Raw genomic sequence first — 17,597 nt, forward strand, 5'->3', positions numbered from 1 at the left:
TTTAGTTGACCTTAACTACTCTGTGATCTGTGATCATCTCTAGATATGTATCTATCCAAGTAACATTCCCACCAAGTTTAAAGAAAGTATGTCTTGCACTTTTGAGTTATCTTGTCCACAGATACACACATGCCAGTGAAACAGTAATACCCTGCTTGCTCCTTCACTGATCCACAGGTCAACAAATGATTTGCACTGTCTAGATCCGGCAAAGAAAGAAAGAAAAAAGTGCTCATTAGCATGACCAAGAAAACCTTGAATGACTTGGCTGAGAGCAAAAGTCACATGAAAAATAAATAAATAAAAATCTGTGAATCTGGCCTTTCTGTGTAGAGTTTACATGTTCTCTCCATGTTTGCATGGGTTCCCTCCGGATGCTCCGGCTTCCTCCCACATCCAGAGACATACAGGTGTCAGTGAATTGGGAACTTTAAATGTACTGTAGGTGTGCATGCGGGTGTGAATGTGTTTGTTTGTGTATATGTGGCCCTGCAAGAGACTGATGTCCTGTACAGGGTGTACCCAGCCTCATGCTCCATGACTCCTGAGATAGGCTCCAGCCCCCCGTGACCCTTAATTGAAGTAAGTTGGTATAGAAAATGGATGTATGGATGAATCTTTGAATCTTCAACAACTGTAAACTTCAGACTGTAGAGAAGAAATGTCAAGACAGAAGGCTGAACTGAAAAAGAACTCTTTTGTTCACGATTTGTCTCACGATTTGTCACATTTGTGGGCACTTTGAAAAATTTGTGTATAAAGATAAAAAATAATTTTTGCTCACTTTTTGTAAAATAACTTCAATTTATTTTTGTCAGGGTGTGAGTTTGCTCGGTTTTGTCTTTATTTATTGTGGTTGCTCTCTGTTTTTTCTGTTCCTCTGTATGATCTCTATGATCTGGTTTCTCTGTCTCTCGTGGTGGTGGGTGTGCTTCTGCTCTCGCGACCACGCCCTTGGTTTGGGCTCCTCCTTGTGCACCTGCTGTCAATCTGCTGTTGATTACTGGGATGTATTTAAACTACTCATTTTGTTCTGTTCCTTCGCCAGATTGATGCGCCCTGTGCCTTCTTTCCAGCTCTCGTTCCAGTGTTCCCTTGTACTTCCAGCCTCCTCGTGTTCTCGACCTCCAGCCTGTGTATTCGACCGTGTCTAAGCCTGATGATTTTTGTACTTTTGCTGTGTTTCTTGGATTGCCTTCCCGTGTACCGACCTTTGCTATTATCCTCACTAAAGTCTTCCAACCAGAGCTGCCTGACTGAGCCTTGCATTTGTGTCTAACCCTCACTTCCTGTCAGATCAATCTGGCCAACTATGGACACAGCAGGCTCAGATGCATACCAGATGGCGGTACGTCACCACAGCAAACAGCTGGCGCAGCAGGAAGACCAGCTTGCTGCGCTCAGCTCCGGGTTTGGCGAACTCGCCAAACGCCAGGATGCATTCATGTCTTCTGTCACCGAGCAAATTAATCAGTTACTGTCATGAATCAGCCCTCAGGCTCCATCGGATGCGGCCACCGGTGGCGCCAGCCCACCACCACCAGTACCAGCAGCTGCTTCACCAGCTTCTGTTTCAGCGCTAGTGGTGTGTAACCAGCTGTCGCAACCAGAACGCTTTTCAGGCGCGTCCGGAGACGTAAGACCATTCATCACGCAATGCGAACTTCACTTTGAACTGATGTCCACCATGTTCCCTAACGACAAAGCAAAAATCGCTTACATGATCACTCACCTGACCGGTCGAGCGGCAGTCTGGGCCACCGCTGAGTGGGGTCGCCAGTCACCAGCCTGTACCTCTCTCACCGCATTCACCACCGCACTCGAGCAGATATTCCAGCACACGGCTCCAGGGCGCGAGACAGCGCGCTCTCTCATGAGGCTGAAGCAGGGGAGCCGTCGGGTCGCCGATTACGCAGTCGTCTTCCGTATTCTAGCAGCCAAGAGTGAATGGAACCCGGCGGCACTACTCGACGTCTTTTTTCACGGACTGTCTGCCGACATCCAAGAGCAGCTTGTTGCGGTCGATTTGCCGGACGACTTGGACAGCCTGGTCGCGCTGGCCATCCGAACGGACCGCCGCCTGCAGGATCGACCTCGACGTGGGAGTCGCTTCCTGGAACTGCGTACCGACACTCCTCCGAGCCGGCCTTCCTCCTCCCGCACTCGGCTCGACCCTGCTCCTCACAGCTCAGAGGAACCGATGCAGTTGGGACGCACCCAGTTCTCACCGGGCGGAGCGACAGTGCCGCCGCGAGGGCAGACTCTGTTTCTACTGTGGACAGTCAGGGCATTTGATATCCACTTGTCAAGCCAGGGGTGCCACCAGGCGGCCAAGATCAGAGGTGCGGGTGAGTCTCAATTCCATTCCTTCTGTTTCTTCTCGAAATATAGTCCCAGCCAAATTCATATCTGACCATTCCTCCATAACCATATCTGCATTTGTTGATTCTGGTTCAGATGCCAATCTGATTTTGTCTTCTCTTGTCAGGTCCCTTCACCCTTAAGCTGTTTAAGATCTCTCGTCCACTGGTGGTACGTGCAGTAGATGGGCATGTTTGGGCCAAATCACACACCGTACACAGCAGGTTAAAATGCTAATTTTCCCACATACACTGAGAAACCATCAGTTTTCATGTACTGGATCAGATGACTCACCCGATTATACTGGGGCACCCCTGGTTACAGCGTCATGGGCCCAATTTTGATTGGGAGAAAAGTGAGATTGTTTCATGGAGTCCAGCATGTAAAATGTGTGCCTGAACAACTCCTTCTGTATTCCTCAGGGTTCTGATCCAGACCTCACCGCAGTCCCAGACTGCTACCATGACCTAGCAGCCATTTTCAGCAAGACCAGAGCTAAATCGCTACCACCCCACCGCGATTATGATTGCGCAATCGAGCTCCTCCCCGGGACGTCTCCGCCTTGGGGAAAGCTTTTCTCTCTTTCGGCTCCTGAACGTCACGCCATGAATGAGGGTATTCAGGAGTCTTTGGCTGCAGGGTTAATCCGTCCTTCTTCATCACCCGCCGGGGCAGGTTTCTTTTTTGTGGAAAAGAAAGATAAGACGCTCTGTCCCTGTATAGACTACTGGGGTTTAAACGAAGTCACGATAAAGAACCGTTACCCACTCCCGCTAGTTTCATCAGCATTTGAGTTGTTAGAAGGGGCCACAATTTTCACCAAACTTGACCTAGGAAACGCATACCATTTGGAATGGAAAACTGCTTTCCATACCCCCTCCGGGCACTATGAATACTTAGTAATGCCATTCGGACTCACTAATGCGCCTGCAGTATCCAGAATCTCATCAACGATGTACTTCGGGAATTCCTTAATAAATTTGTCTTTGTTTATTAGATGACAATTCTGATATTCTCCTCGACCTGGTTACGCACACACATCATGTCCGTCAAGTATGACAGACCTTGTTGCAAAATGGACTGTACGTGAAGGCGGAAAAGTGTGAATTTCACAGATCCACAATCTCTTTTTTGGGTTTTGTTATTTCGCTGATGAAATCAAAATGGATCCTGTTAAAGTGACGGCGGTTCGGGAGTGGGCAGTTCCTCATCCCGCAAAGAGGTTCAGCGATTTTTTTAGGGTTCGCCAACTTCTACCGCAAGTTCATCCGTGGTTTTAGTACTGTTGCAGCTCCGCTTCATGCAGTGACCTCATCCCTCCATCCGTTCATCTGGGTGCCCGGAGTGCGATGAGGCGTTCCAGGTCCTAAAGAATCGCTTTTACCACAGCCCCTGTGCTGCTTCTCCCTGACCCCGCTCTGCAGTTCGTGGTCGAAGTTGATGCCTCCATGTGGGTGTTGGGGCAGTTTTGTTCCAGATAAACCCCACTGACAATAGGTTGCATCCATGCGCCTTTTTGTCCAAAAAACTGTCCCCGGCTGAACATAATTATGGGATCGGCGATCGCGAACTGTTGGTGGTCAAAGTGGCTTTGGAGGAGTGGCGGCACTGGTTGGAGGGGCACAAAACCCATTCGTAGTTTACACCGACCCATAAAAATTTCGAATATTTCCGCACCGCCAAGCATCTCAACTCCCAACAGGCACGTTGGGCAATATTCTTCAGTCGATTCAACTTCATCCTGTCCTACCGTCCGGGTACTAAGAATGGAAAGCCCGATGCTTTATCCCAACTAGTGGACTAGGGGAATGCACCCGTAGAGCCAGAAACCATTTTACCTCCTTCCTGTTTTGTAACCACCCTGACATGGGATATAGAGAACCACATCCGATCAGCTGTGGGTATGAAACCCGCTCCCGCTGGCTGTCCGCAGGGGAAGCTTTTTGTTCCTCCGGCCCTCCGGGGCGAAACCATTCGTTGGTGTCACGAAACCCGCATGTTCTGTCCATCCAGGTATTACGAAAACCATGTACAATGTGCAGCGGAGATTTTGGTGGCCAGGGTAGTCAAGGACGTCTCAGAATATGTGACCGCATGTCAGTCGTGTGCTAGGCACAAATCGACCAACCAACCGCCCGCAGGCGCAAGTCAGCCGTTACCAGTTGCGAGTCGTCCTGGACTCACATAGCTATGGATTTTGTGTCTGGTTTCCCACCGTCTAAGGGGCATACGGTTGTCCTGACCGTCGTCGATCGTTTCTCTAAAATGGTGCATTTTATTCCCCTAAGCAAACTACCGACGGCTAAGGAAACTGCAGTGGTCATGTTAAATCACATCTTCCATTTACATGGGTTACCTCAGGACATCGTATCAGACCGGGGTCCACAGTTCATGTCCCACTTTTGGAGGGAATTTTGCCGTCTCCTCGGGGTCACCTCCAGTCTAACCTCGGGCTACCATCCACAGGCCAATGGGCAGGCGGAGCGGTTGAATCAAGAGCTGGAGAAGGGGCTTTGGTTGCTAGCATCATGTAATCCCTCCTCCTGGTCAGATCAGCTCTCATGGGTTGAACTTGCGCATAACAGCTTGCCCTCCTCCTCTACCGGTTACTCTCCGTTTCATGTGGTTTTTGGTCATCAGCCCGCACTCTTCTCCTCGGTGGATCTTAACTCCCCAGTCCCTTCGGCACTTAGTCTTATCCTCCATTTTCGGCGTACCTGGGAGTGGGCGCGTAGGATTCTTCTGCGTTCCACGGTGTCCTACAAGGCCGTCACGGGACCGCAAGAGGTCTGTTTGCCCGCCGCCTTATGTTGCAGTGTCAGAAGGTTTGCTCTCAGACCTCGCCACCTGTCTCTCAGGGGCGTGCCCAGAAGTTGGCTCCCAGGTTTATCGATCAGTTCCCGGTCTCCAGAGTCAGTCAACCCCGGTCTCGGTCGTCGTTCATCTTCCCCGGGTCCATGCGTGTCCAGCCCACCTTCATGTCAGTTGTGTCAAACCCGTCGCTGGTCCGAGTGGCTTTGTGGCCCTCCTGCCGTTCCCTGCTGGCCCACCCGGTGTGTGGATGGTGTCCCTGTTTTTCCGCCAGTGATGCCCGGCTCCTGGCTTCTCGCCATCGCGGGCGTGGTTTTCAGTATTTGGTTGTTTGGTGGGATTATGGCCCCTGAGAGAGCGTCCTGGCTTCCCTCCCGTTTTATATTGGATCCCGGTCTTATTCGCGCTTTTCATGCTGCTCACCCTGCCGCGCCCGGGTCGCCTGGGGTCGGCCGTAGGGTGGGGGGGGGGGGGGGGGGGTACTGTCGGTTTTGTCTTTATTTATTGTGGTTGCTCTTGGTTTTTTCTGTTCCTCTGTGTGATCTTTTCCTGTTTTGGTTTCTCTGTCTCTCGTGGTGGTGTGTGTGCCTCTGCTCTCTTGAGCACGCCCTTGGTTTGGGCTCCTCCTTGTGCACCTGCTGTCAATCTGCTGTTGATTACTGGGATGTATTTATACTACTCATTTTGCTCTGTTCCTTCGCCAGATTGATGCGCCCTGTGCTTTCTTTCCAGCTCTCGTTCCAGTGTTCCCTTGTACTTCCAGCCTCCTCGTGTTCTCGACCTCCAGCCTGTGTATTCCGACCCTGTCTAAGCCCTGATGATTTTTCTACTTTTGCTGTGTTTCTTGGACTGCCTTCCCATGTACCGACCTTTGCTATTATCCTCACTAAAGTCTTCCAACCAGAGCTGCCTGACTGAGCCTTGCATTTGTGTCCAACCCTCACTTCCTGTCAATTTTCATTTATGTAGCGCCAAATCACAACAAAATTGCCTCAAGGTGCTTCACACAAGTAAGGTCAAATCTTACCAGCCCCATAGAGCAAGAACACAGGCGACAGTGGTAAGGAAAAACTCCGTCTGGTGATTTGAGGAATAAACCTCAAGCAGACCAGACCCAAAGGGGCGACCATCTGTCTGGGCCATGCAAGCAATACAATTTACAAAACGAATATACAGGAAATTTTGGCCGTCCATGCCGGTGCATAGGACAGGAGGCTTGCAGAAGAAGACATCACCCCCATCTCTGGAGGCAGCCGCACCTCAAACAGAGAGAAAAAACAGAATTAGGCATCAGACAAAAAAACAACAAATACAGTATAAATGGTCAGCATTAAGAAACAAGAAAACCAGAAGAAATAGTAAGGTGATCGCTGACCACTAGCCCTAAGCTTCACTAAAAGACCCAGACTTTAGATAAAGTGGAGGCCACTGCCCACTCTGTTAACGAATAAATGAATTAAAAGGGTAAAAAGCATAGCATACTATGCCAGTATGCTAGCCAAACGAAAGGGAAAATAAGTGTGTCTTAAGTCTGGACTTGAAAGTCTCTACAAAATCTGACTGTTTTATTGATGCAGGGAGATCATTCCACAGAACAGGGGCATGATAAGAGAAAGTTCTGTGACGTGCAGACTTTTTTCACCCAAGGGACACAAAGTAGTCCTGCACCCTGAGAATGCAGAGCCCGGGCTGGTATGTAGGGTTTAATTAGGTCAGCTAAGTAAGGAGGTCCTTAAAATCTGATCTCACAGGGACAGGAAGCCAGTGAAGAGATGCCAAAATGGGTGTAACGTGGTCAAACTTTCTGCTTCCTGTCAAAAGTCTGGCAGCAGCATTTTGAACCAACTGGAGACTCTAACACTTTTTTCATCTTTTATGATATATCTCATTATAACCCTCAGGGGTGGCAGTTTCTCACATTTTTTTGTCTCGCCAGCAAACATTTTTGAGATCAGTGTAAATCCAGTATAAAATTCTGGTGGGGGGGGGTGGGGGGGACCAAGAGTCCTGATTGGACCTTTTCCGTGGGTGTGTCTTTTGCACAGTGAATCAAAGTGCCAGTTGGTCAAGCGATCAAGCAATGCATGTGCATTTGCTGAAAACATGAAGAACCCCGAGAAGGTCGGCTGTATAGTTAAATTAAAAAATCCGCCTCAATCAATATGTTGGGGTGTGAGATCTCCTTGGAAACACAGAAAACCACATTTTTAATCATTATATTCCGCATCAAAGAACAATTTCTGCATAAGTATTTATTTATATAAAAAAACTCAGTTGCTGAGTTTTCAAAGCAAAAATATCATGAAGCGAATGCAGTCGTGGTTTGGCTTCTGTGTCTCTTCCTCTGTGTCCTGTTTGCACTTTGCTCTGCAAGAGGAGGAAGGGGGGATGGTGTGTTTGAGTGTCTCACAGCCTCACAGTGCAGTGGCACCACAGTCACCAGACTAAAGTGCAGAGTTTTACAAACATATTTTTTGAACTTTTCTTTCAGAGTTTGCTCTGAATGGGCCTCATGTATCAACATTGTGTACGGCGATATTTGAGCGTATATGTGGTGTACGCCAAAATGGCTGCGCTACATGGCATTTATCAATGTGGTCGTTGGCATACGCTGCACTGAAAATATACGAGGTCTATTAGAAAAGTATCCGACCTTATTATTTTTTTCAAAAACCATATGGATTTGAATCACGTGTGATTGCGTCAGACAAGCTTGAATCCTCGTGCGCATGCGTGAGTTTTTCCACGCCTGTCGGTTGCGTCATTCGCCTGTGAGCACGCTTTGAGTGAGGAGTGCTCCAGCCCCCTCGTCGGATTTTCATTGCCAGGAAATGGCGTAATGATTTGGGCTTTTTTTCCATCAGAATTTTTTCAGAAACTGTTAGAGACTGGCAGCTGGAAACCATTAGAAAAATTTATCTGGCTTTCGGTGAAAATGTTATGGGCTTGGTAGAGAATAAGGAATGTTACTGTCGCTTTAAGGACGGCCCCCAGCGCTCTGAAGCCGCCGTCGACAGGCTGAACGACCATTTCATTTCTAAACGGATGGCTGTCTGGATCTGTGACCATTGTGTGCCATTTCTCTGGTTATCACAAGAGCTGGACATCAACCATTTTCCAGCAGATTTCACTTTTAACAAGAGATTTTGTCATGGAAAGCCGAGCGGAGGCTTCGCGCATCACGATGGATTCGCTACTGGAGCGAGACAAAACCACCTCCGTTTTGGTCTCAGAGGACGGCTTCATCGAGTGATTATCCGAGAAATTGTGGATGTGCCTGGACATGCCAGAACATGTCCCGTGAGGCTTCATTACGGCGTTGCTTTGCGCCATGCGGCACCACCGCGACGTGCGAAGCCTCCGCTCCTCTTTCCATGACAAAAACTCCTGTAACAGTGGAACGTGCTGTTCATTTCCAAACTGGACGCTGTGTTTTATCCGGGACGTCGTCTAACTAGCACAGGAATTGTGAAAAGACGTGGACATCAGCACTTTTTCAGCACATTGAGACAGACGTGCGGAGGAACCTCTCGACCTCTCACCAGGTCGAGAGGTGGTGTAAATTATACACCAAAATGAACCAGCACAGGAATCCACATAAAAATGTAAATGATCAACATGATAAACAGTGCCATCATACAAATCAATGCATATGTTACATAAATAACACTTTCCTGATTATACTACATAATAATTAATACAAATTGTTGGTCTATCGAGCACGATCCGTGGCCACAGCGCTGACCGCAAAGAAAGCGCTGCTTGCCTTTTCTCCACAGCCTGGAGCCAGAGCAGCGCTGAGCTTACTTTATGTGGTGTGATCGTTTAGACAATGAAATTGATTATTACAACTGTAGTGTTGTCATTCCCTTCACCTGTGCTGCAGTCAGGTTTTGTTCTTCTCCATTCGTTTGTTACAATAAAATAATAAAGAAATAAATTTAAAAATAAAGAATCTGAAAAATTAGGCGTGTCTTATTAATTGAGCTAGCAATATCCACATGTCAAGAATTATTGACATGAAAAGAGAATACAGTGGTCCCTCACTATAACACGGTTCACCTTTCGCGGCCTCGCAGTTTCACGGATTTTTTTTCGTCCAATTTTGCATGCTTTTTTTTTTTTTACATTGCATTGTGTTCTGCATGTCTGTTTATAAGAATCTTCTCGCCCAGAAGAAAAAAGAGCGCCAACAACTACCCACAACTGTGTCCTTCACTCGGACAAAGACACCTGCAGCGAGGTTTGACTCAAAGGAAAAAGGCGCGGCGTCAGGACAAAGAGGCGCGATCAGAGGAACTGTGAAATACTGGTCAGTCACTATTAATATTTCTTATGTGTCCAACCTCATACGTGATCGTTAGAATTAAATTCGCTAGTTCTAAAAACCATCATATTATTTATAGGAAAACGTTCTATTTTTATTTCTCAACAAATGTTTGGGCCTGAAAACAGGTTGGTCTTATTTTTCTACTAAGGTTTGAACGTTGAGAGTGTTTACAGCTTTAAAACGTCTATAATAATTGTAAAAATAACGCTGACTACTTAACTCCCGCGATAAACGAGGGACCACTGTAACACGTTTTTGATTATACTACAAAACAATTGATGCGATGGCCACTTTTGACGCTCTATTGGCACACCTCGTGATTGGTGGAGTTCTTTTTCTTTGCCGTCTTCCTGGCTTCCATGTCATAAAATGAGGGTGTGTCTGAGGCGGAGTCTGAATATTTATGGGCGTGTTTATTATAATTACGATTGTTTTCACCCGCCGCATTTATCAAGGTCACGTCAGGCGTACGCCGGAAATGAGCAGGTGCGCACTGCTTGATACATGTCACGGCAACTTTGGTGTACTTCAAATTTACACCGTAAATTTACGCCACAAGTGCGCCACCTTGATACATGAGGCCCAATGCAACCCGTTAACAGCAAATACAAACACTTTAAAAAAATAACTTTCTGAGGATGACATAACATTTTGGCTCAGAGACTGAAACTGGGGGGGGGGGGGGGTTGCCCTCCACAACACCCCTCGATTAAAGGTCCACTTTTGAAGACATTTCTCCATACTACTACTCTGTATAATAATAATAATTTTAACAAGTAAACTGTTTAAATCAGTATTAATCTGGATAATAGTTTTACTATAGGTCTAGACTAATTGATGAGCCACATAAAGATGAGTTTAATTAATTTAATGTTTCTGCATAACTAAAGTGGGAAGTGAAGCAGTACCTTTTTTAATGTCTAAGCTCAACATCTTGGGTCTGTTTGGGGTTCTAGCTTTAAAATAAGGTTAGTTAGGATGAGGGAAGCCAAGACATGAAAATGATTACAGCTCTTGTCGTTAGTAATCTGATCAAACAAACATGCAGGTTGTGATATCAATTTGGTTAAAGGCAAAGACCAGGTGAAAATGTGCAAACAAAATACAAATAGAACACACATTTAGTAAGTACGTAAGTAAAGTTTATTTGAATAGCACCTTTCAGATAAAATCACAAAGTGTTTTACGGTAATTTGATAAACACAGAAATAAAAAACACAGAAACTAAAAAACAGCAATAACATTAAACTAGTTAAAAGCAAAACCTGTGTTTTGTTTTAATTAAATAGTCAGATTCCCTGGTCCGCACCAGTTCTAAGGTAGCTGCTAGATGCCAGCATAAATACTAAACATTAAGCAGTTTAAGTAAATTGTGTGTGGTGTGTGTGTGTGTGTGTGTGTGTGTGTGTGTGTGTGTGTGTGTGTGTGTGTGTGTGTGTGTGTGTGTGTGACAAACTCATCAGAAAAATGATATGATAGTGCAGCTGACTAACATTTGACTGACAGTTTTGATTGCCCAAAGTTTGACTTTTTGCTACTTGAATATCAATTATTATAGTTTACTTTTTTATGTCTTGTTCAATGAGTTGTGAAATGTGGTTGATTAAACAGTTTATTCTGTTGAAATCATGTATTCTTTACCCAAATTTGTTTGTTTAAATGCAAGGAAAAAAGACCTAAGTAAGAGCCCCTTCAGACATAGCACAATAAGTAGGAATCAGGGTGAAACAGCCTGAATGAGCAAACCACAACGTCAGGGGGGGACAAACGGTCGGGGCAGGTGTGAATGATCCTGCTGCAATGGTTTCGTGCACACACGTGCATGAACCATCACACCATGCGAGCAGCTGGAGCATGTGGAACCACATCGTGCAGCTGCTTTGAAAAAAAAAAATACATGCCACCCGTGGGATTTGAACCTACAATTTACAAAAGCTCTGATTAACAGACAGAAACTTTACCACTGCGCTATCATCATTTTCCTATAAAAGGTGTGTAAAATGCCTGAAATCAACAAGGAGATAAATGTATTTAATGAAAAAAGAGAAATCAGATGACGTAGACGAAGAGGGAGTCTTTAATTATGGCGACAAAAACATCATGATTGCACATTGCGCCTCTGCTGTGGAAAAAAATAAAACCACACACCATAAAAACACCGCATTTTATTGAATCCCTCTTATCGAGTGGACAATACAAGTATGAACTGTCTGTTCCTCTATAGATGAACCATGGTCACAGATGTACAGTCATGACATTTCATGAATGAAGCAGTGCGCTGTTATCATGTCCACATCTGCTGGCCTGGCATGTCCAGCCAGCCCCACACACTTGTCTGGCCCAACACGCGTGTCCTGTGGACGGCATGCTGCAGGAGAGACACCACGTCATGTGGGACAGAGCTTATGTAGGTGACGTGACATTCAGATCTCCACTGAGTGTTATGATCTGACGGTCCATTTCACCTGGACAGCCAGGTGAATTTTTTTTTTTAGTTATTTGTTATGTAGTACTTATTTATATACCTGTCCTAGCTGTGGTCTCTGTGTTTTTAATGTGACATGTCGTGTGCACTGATCCAATCATTTGTAGCTGTCAGTGAGTCTCTGGTCAGCAGCTGGGAGGCAGCTCGCTGTGCTGTGTGCACCTCTGACGTGGTGGCCGCTCCCCATCTGTACATCCAAATCAGCAGTTCATGCAAGTGTGCTCCCCCCAACCACCACATGTGTTGTGAACAGGGGGGGGAGAGCAACACACCCGCATTCACACACCACGTGCACATGTGTTGCGGGGGGAGCCGACCTGGCATGTCACATGTGTGCTGCTTTTTTGCAACACCACACTCGTGGGGCACTTAGACAAATTTCACATCCAGCTTGAAAGTAATCGTATGCTCTGTTTTCGTGCTGACAGCGCAATATGGCCACACATTTTCTAAGAGTCACGTGAGCAATTGTTGGACGTTCAGTGTATCACCTGCAATTTGGCCAACACCTGCCGCAAGAGGTGATCAAATGGGCTCTCACCAGGCACTCTCTGTCATTCAGCTGCTGGTGTGCATGAATAATTGTCGCGACAAGTGTATGAGGCATTGGGGGCAGCTCCGATTTTCAAGAATTGGCATGCCATTCCTCCTTTGTGCGCTAGTCGGCTTCAATCGTGTTATGTGTGAAGGGGATCTAACAACTTTTTCTGGGGACATGCTCCCCCTAAACATCTCTTTTTTTTCAATTTGCACTCACACCCCTGAATAAATCTATTAGTCATCTGAGATTGCATAATAGCAATCTGTAAGAGAACAACACTATATACAATCTTCGTGCTATTTTTGATATTATCATTGCCATAAAACCACAACTCCAATCGACCCTTTTTGTCAGCATTTGTCGGTATCGGCAACAGCTTTTTTGCGACAAATTAGTGATTTACAGTGATTCAAAAGCAATTATAATGATCAAACCTATGCCTATCTTAGAATAAAAACAGGTTACCTATCTCAGTGGCTGGGTTTATTTCAGCTTTTCCTGTTCCCCAGCTGTAAAAAACACTAAAGTGTCCTAACAATACAATTCTTATTCTGGAATTTGGCCTCAAAGATGCCAAATTTGCTCTTAGAGCCTCCTCTTTTATAAATTACTGTAGGTGGCCACCTCTGCACCTTCCCTGCATACCACCGTTGGTGGCATCATGGCCCTTCTGGCCATTTCACTTTTCTATCATGACCTATTGGCACCCCCTGAACCCTGTTAAACTGTAGAAAATCCATATTTTGATTTCTAATAACTTTTAGCAATGATTGTGTTGTTTCCATAGAGGTGGGCAGGACTTGCAGGTGCAGTGAAAACAGCCCATAGTGACAGAAGCCAAAAAAAAAAAAAAAACCTGTCCAGTAACTTCTTGGGGTTGTTTTTCCTGCGGCCATCAAATATGACCATTGGGTATTGCGAAGGCTTTGTGTCTATTTGTCTGCCTGTCTGTCCATCTGTCTGTGCTCAGCATAAGTCCAGTACTATTACTGCGACAGTCTTCAAAATCACAGGGAACATTCTTGGGACATAGACTTTGGACAGGTTGAAAGATAGCTAAAACCTTGACACATTTTAACAGGTATTGTAAAAGTTTAAAAGTCATATTCTTTTTCAATCTGTTCCATTTTGTTTTTGAGTGGCAGGGATGACAGCCAGTCAGAGTAGAGCTGCACCATGACATCAGTGGGCTGGTGTCTCCAAACGGCTTTTGTTTTGTGTTTTTATGTACATGTGTCTCATATATTATGTAAAAGTTAGCGAGAAATAATAAATATTTCATTTGTTTTGTAAATACAGTATATCCTCTTTGTCATATATTATGTATAAGCTAGCGAGCAATAAAATGTCTATAACTGAAAACGCAGTTTTTGTAACCTGATAACACCTCTGGAGTCCTTTACAAGACATTCTGCAGTGTTAGCTTGCATACTAACCTCTGCTAACTCAAAGCTAACTTCCTGTGGTTACATTTGTCTCTTTAATACCAGCAAATGCACTGAGGGTGATCTACATCACTCACTCACTCATCTTCAACCGCTTTTCCGGGTTCAGGTCACGGGGCAACAGCTCCAGCAGGGGACCCCAGACTTCCCTTTCCCGGGCCACATTGGCCCCTCCTCTGATGGGGGATCCCGAGGCATCCCAAGCCAGTGTGGAGATATAATCTCTCCAACCTAATCCTGGGTCTTCCCCGGTGTCTTCCTCCCAGATGGACATGCCTGGAACACCTCCTTGGGAGGTGCCCAGGAGGCATCCTTTCCAGATGTCCGAACCACCTCAGCTGGCTCTTTCCCCACGGATGACCGAACTTCTCACCCTTTGTCTATGGGAGACACCAGCTACCCTCCTGAGGAAGGCCATTTTGGCCGCTTGTACCCGCGATCTAGTTCTCTCAGTCATGACCCAACACTCATGACCATAGGTGAGAGTAGGAAATGAAGATTGACAGTAGATCAAGTGCTTCGCCTTTTGAGGTCAGCTCCCTTTCGTCACAACAGTGTGGTAGAGCGAATGCAATATCGCCCTGCTGCGCCGACTCTCTGCCAATCTCAGGCTCCATCATCCCCTCACTCGTGAACAAGACCCCATGATTATCACAAACATGATTGGTGACAAGGTGCAGCCCTGGCAGAGACCAACCTCCACCGGAAACAAGTCTGACCTACTGCGGAGCACCCAAACACAGCTCTCACTTTGCAAGTACAGAGATTGGATGGCCCTGACAAGGGACCCCCTCACTCCATACTCCCGCAGCACCTCCCACAGTATCTCCCGGGGTACCCAATCATACGCCTTCTCCAAGTCTACAAAACACATGTAGACTGGGTGGGCATACTCCCAGGCACCCTCCAAGATCCTTGTGACAGTAAAGAGCTGGTCGGTTGTTCCACAACCAGGACGGAACCCGCATTGTTCCTCTTCAATCAGAGGTTTGACTATCGGCCGAACCCTCCTTTCCAAGTACCCTGGAGTAGACTTTACCAGGAAGGCTGAGTAGTGTGATTGCCCCTGTAGTTGGCACACACTCTCTGGTTCCCACTTTTGAAATATGGGGACGACCACCCCAGTTTGCCACTCATTAGGCACTAGCCCAGACCTCAACGCAATGTTGAGAAGATGTCTCATCCAAGACACCCCTCCACACCCAGAGCCTTCAGCATTTCTGGACGTATCTCATCAAACCCCGAGGCCTTGCCACTGTGGAGTTGTTTGAATACCTCAGTGACTTCCACCAGGGAAATTGTGAAAAAATCCTCCATCAGCTTCCAGCTCTGCCCCCTACTAAGAGGGCGCGCGGTCTGATGCAGGACTTCCTCAAAGGTCTTCCTTCCAGCGCCAGATTACATCCTCAGTTGAGGTCAACAGAGTCCCATCCTTACTGTAGACAGCTTGGATGGTTCCTCCCCGTTTCCCCCTCCTGAGGTACCTCACTGTCTGCCAGAAGCGCCTAGGTGCCGATCGAAAGTCCTTCTCCATGGTTGCTCTGAACTCCTCCACACCCTCTGCTTGCCTCCCCCACAGCAGAGGCTGCTGCCTTTCGGGCCTGTCAGGTACCTTGAAACTGCCTCTGGAGTCCTCTGAGATAACATATGCCGGAAGGACTCCTTCAGTCGGACAGCTTCCCTGTTCGAGGGTTGCCACCCCTTGAGGCACCTAAGACCTTCAGGCCACAGGTCCTTGCTGCAGCTTCAGCAATGGAAGCTTTGAACATTGCTCATTCTGGTTCAATGCCCCCAACCTCTACAGGGATGCTAGAGAAGCTCTGCCAGAGGTGTGAGTTGAAGATCTGTCGGACAGTGGGCTCCTCCAGACATTCCCGTTCACCCGCACTATTTGTTTGGGCTACCAGGTCTGTCCAAAGTCCTTCCCCACTCTCTGATCCAACTCACCACCAGATGGTGATCAGTTGACAGCTCTGCCCCTCTCTTCACCCGAGTGTCCAGAACATGCGGCCTCAAATCAGATGACACAATCACAAAATTACTCATCAATTTTCAGCCTAGGGTATTCTGGTACCATGTACACACACTTATGAGCATCCTTATGTTCGAACATGGTGTTCATTATGGACAGTCCGTGACTAGCACAGAAGTCCAATAACAAACAACCATTCAGGTTTAGATCAGGAGGCCATTTCCTCCAAATCATACCTCTCCAGGTGTCTCTGTCATTGCCCATGTGTGCGTTGAAGTCCCCCAGCAGAACATGGAGGCCCCCACTGGAGCCCCATACAGGACTCCATTCAGGGACTCCAAGAAGACCGTATACTCCAAATGCTGTTCGGTGCATATGCACAAACAACAGTCAGAGTATTCCCCCCTGCCACCCGAAGACGCTGGGAGGCAACCCTCTCGTCTACTGGAGTAAACGCCAACGTATCGGTGCTCAGCCGGGGACTCGTGAGTATCCCCACACCCGCCTGGTGCCTCACGGCCTGGGCAACTCCAGAGAAGAATAACGGCTAACCCCTATCAAGGAGAGTGGTTCCAGAGCTGAGGCTGTGCGTGGAGGCGAGACCCACCAGATCTAACTGGTATCTCTCCACCTCCCACACGAGCTCTGGCTCCTCCCCCCACTGAGCCCACAGGGTGGAAATGGAAAGTCCACGTTGCTTTTTTGGTCTGTGCCCGACTGTGCTCCGTGGCAAGCCCAGCCTCCAGGCGCTTTCTGACAGGCCCTACATCCAGGCCTGGCTCCAGATGAGGTCCCCGGGCTTCCTCTGGGCTGGGTCACGTTTCCTCTACCTCGTTCTATCATGGTGTCTTGTGAACCATTCTTAGTCTGACCTCTCACCTGAGACCAATTTGCGATGGGAGACCCTACCAGGAGCACAAAGGCTCCAGACAAAACAGCTCTCAGGTTCATAGGGGCACACAAGGTGATGTTTCCCGCAGAGGGGTGATCTACATATATTTCTTCATTTGCACAACTTCCGTTCTTGTCATAAACTCATGTACACGCACACGCAAAGCCTCCTGCAGATGCTGTTAAAACATAAATATTGTTTTTGATTGATTGATAGAGGGGCTTCATTGAACATGTACAAATTGTACATAAGACCAACCTGGTCTCATGGCAAGTCGTGATTCAGCACATAATATAATTAATCTATTGGTTTGTGATATTGTGATGAAAAGCTCCTCATTTTCGTCACAGTAGCACAAATTCATTCTAATTCATTCCATGATGGCTGCATGAAATTAAAAGTGTTGCGGGGGGTCGGGGTGGTTATGGTTAGGGTGGGGGGGAGGAGTAAGATTAGGTTATGGTTAAGGTTAGGGTTGGGGATAGGAGTAGGATTAGTAATAGTGAGTTAACAGTAACCCCGTCATGATAATTTGACTCATTTCATGACGGGAGGACAAAAAAAAAAAACGTGAGACTGGGCTAGTAAGACAGTAGGATTTTAATTAATTAAACAACTGCAATTCATAAAGAACGTAATGTTCTTACAGCCGAGGGTATTTTAGCATTGCGTTATGTTTAACATTTCTGTGACTTTAAATTATCTCTTGGTGTTAGTGTTTTAGGTCAGTGTGGGAAAAATTGAAAGAGTATATACATAG

At 46.7% G+C, this 17,597-nt stretch overlaps 1 protein-coding gene across 1 annotated transcript in view; it reads left to right on the plus strand.

Moving 5' to 3' along the window:
- Window positions 1-17,597, plus strand: part of adamts18 (ADAM metallopeptidase with thrombospondin type 1 motif, 18) — a 314,116-nt gene that overhangs the window by 264,011 nt on the left and 32,508 nt on the right. The gene's annotated exons all lie outside the window — the stretch shown is intronic.

Source organism: Thalassophryne amazonica, chromosome 2 (genome assembly GCF_902500255.1).
Source record: "Thalassophryne amazonica chromosome 2, fThaAma1.1, whole genome shotgun sequence".
NCBI lineage: Eukaryota > Metazoa > Chordata > Actinopteri > Batrachoidiformes > Batrachoididae > Thalassophryne > Thalassophryne amazonica.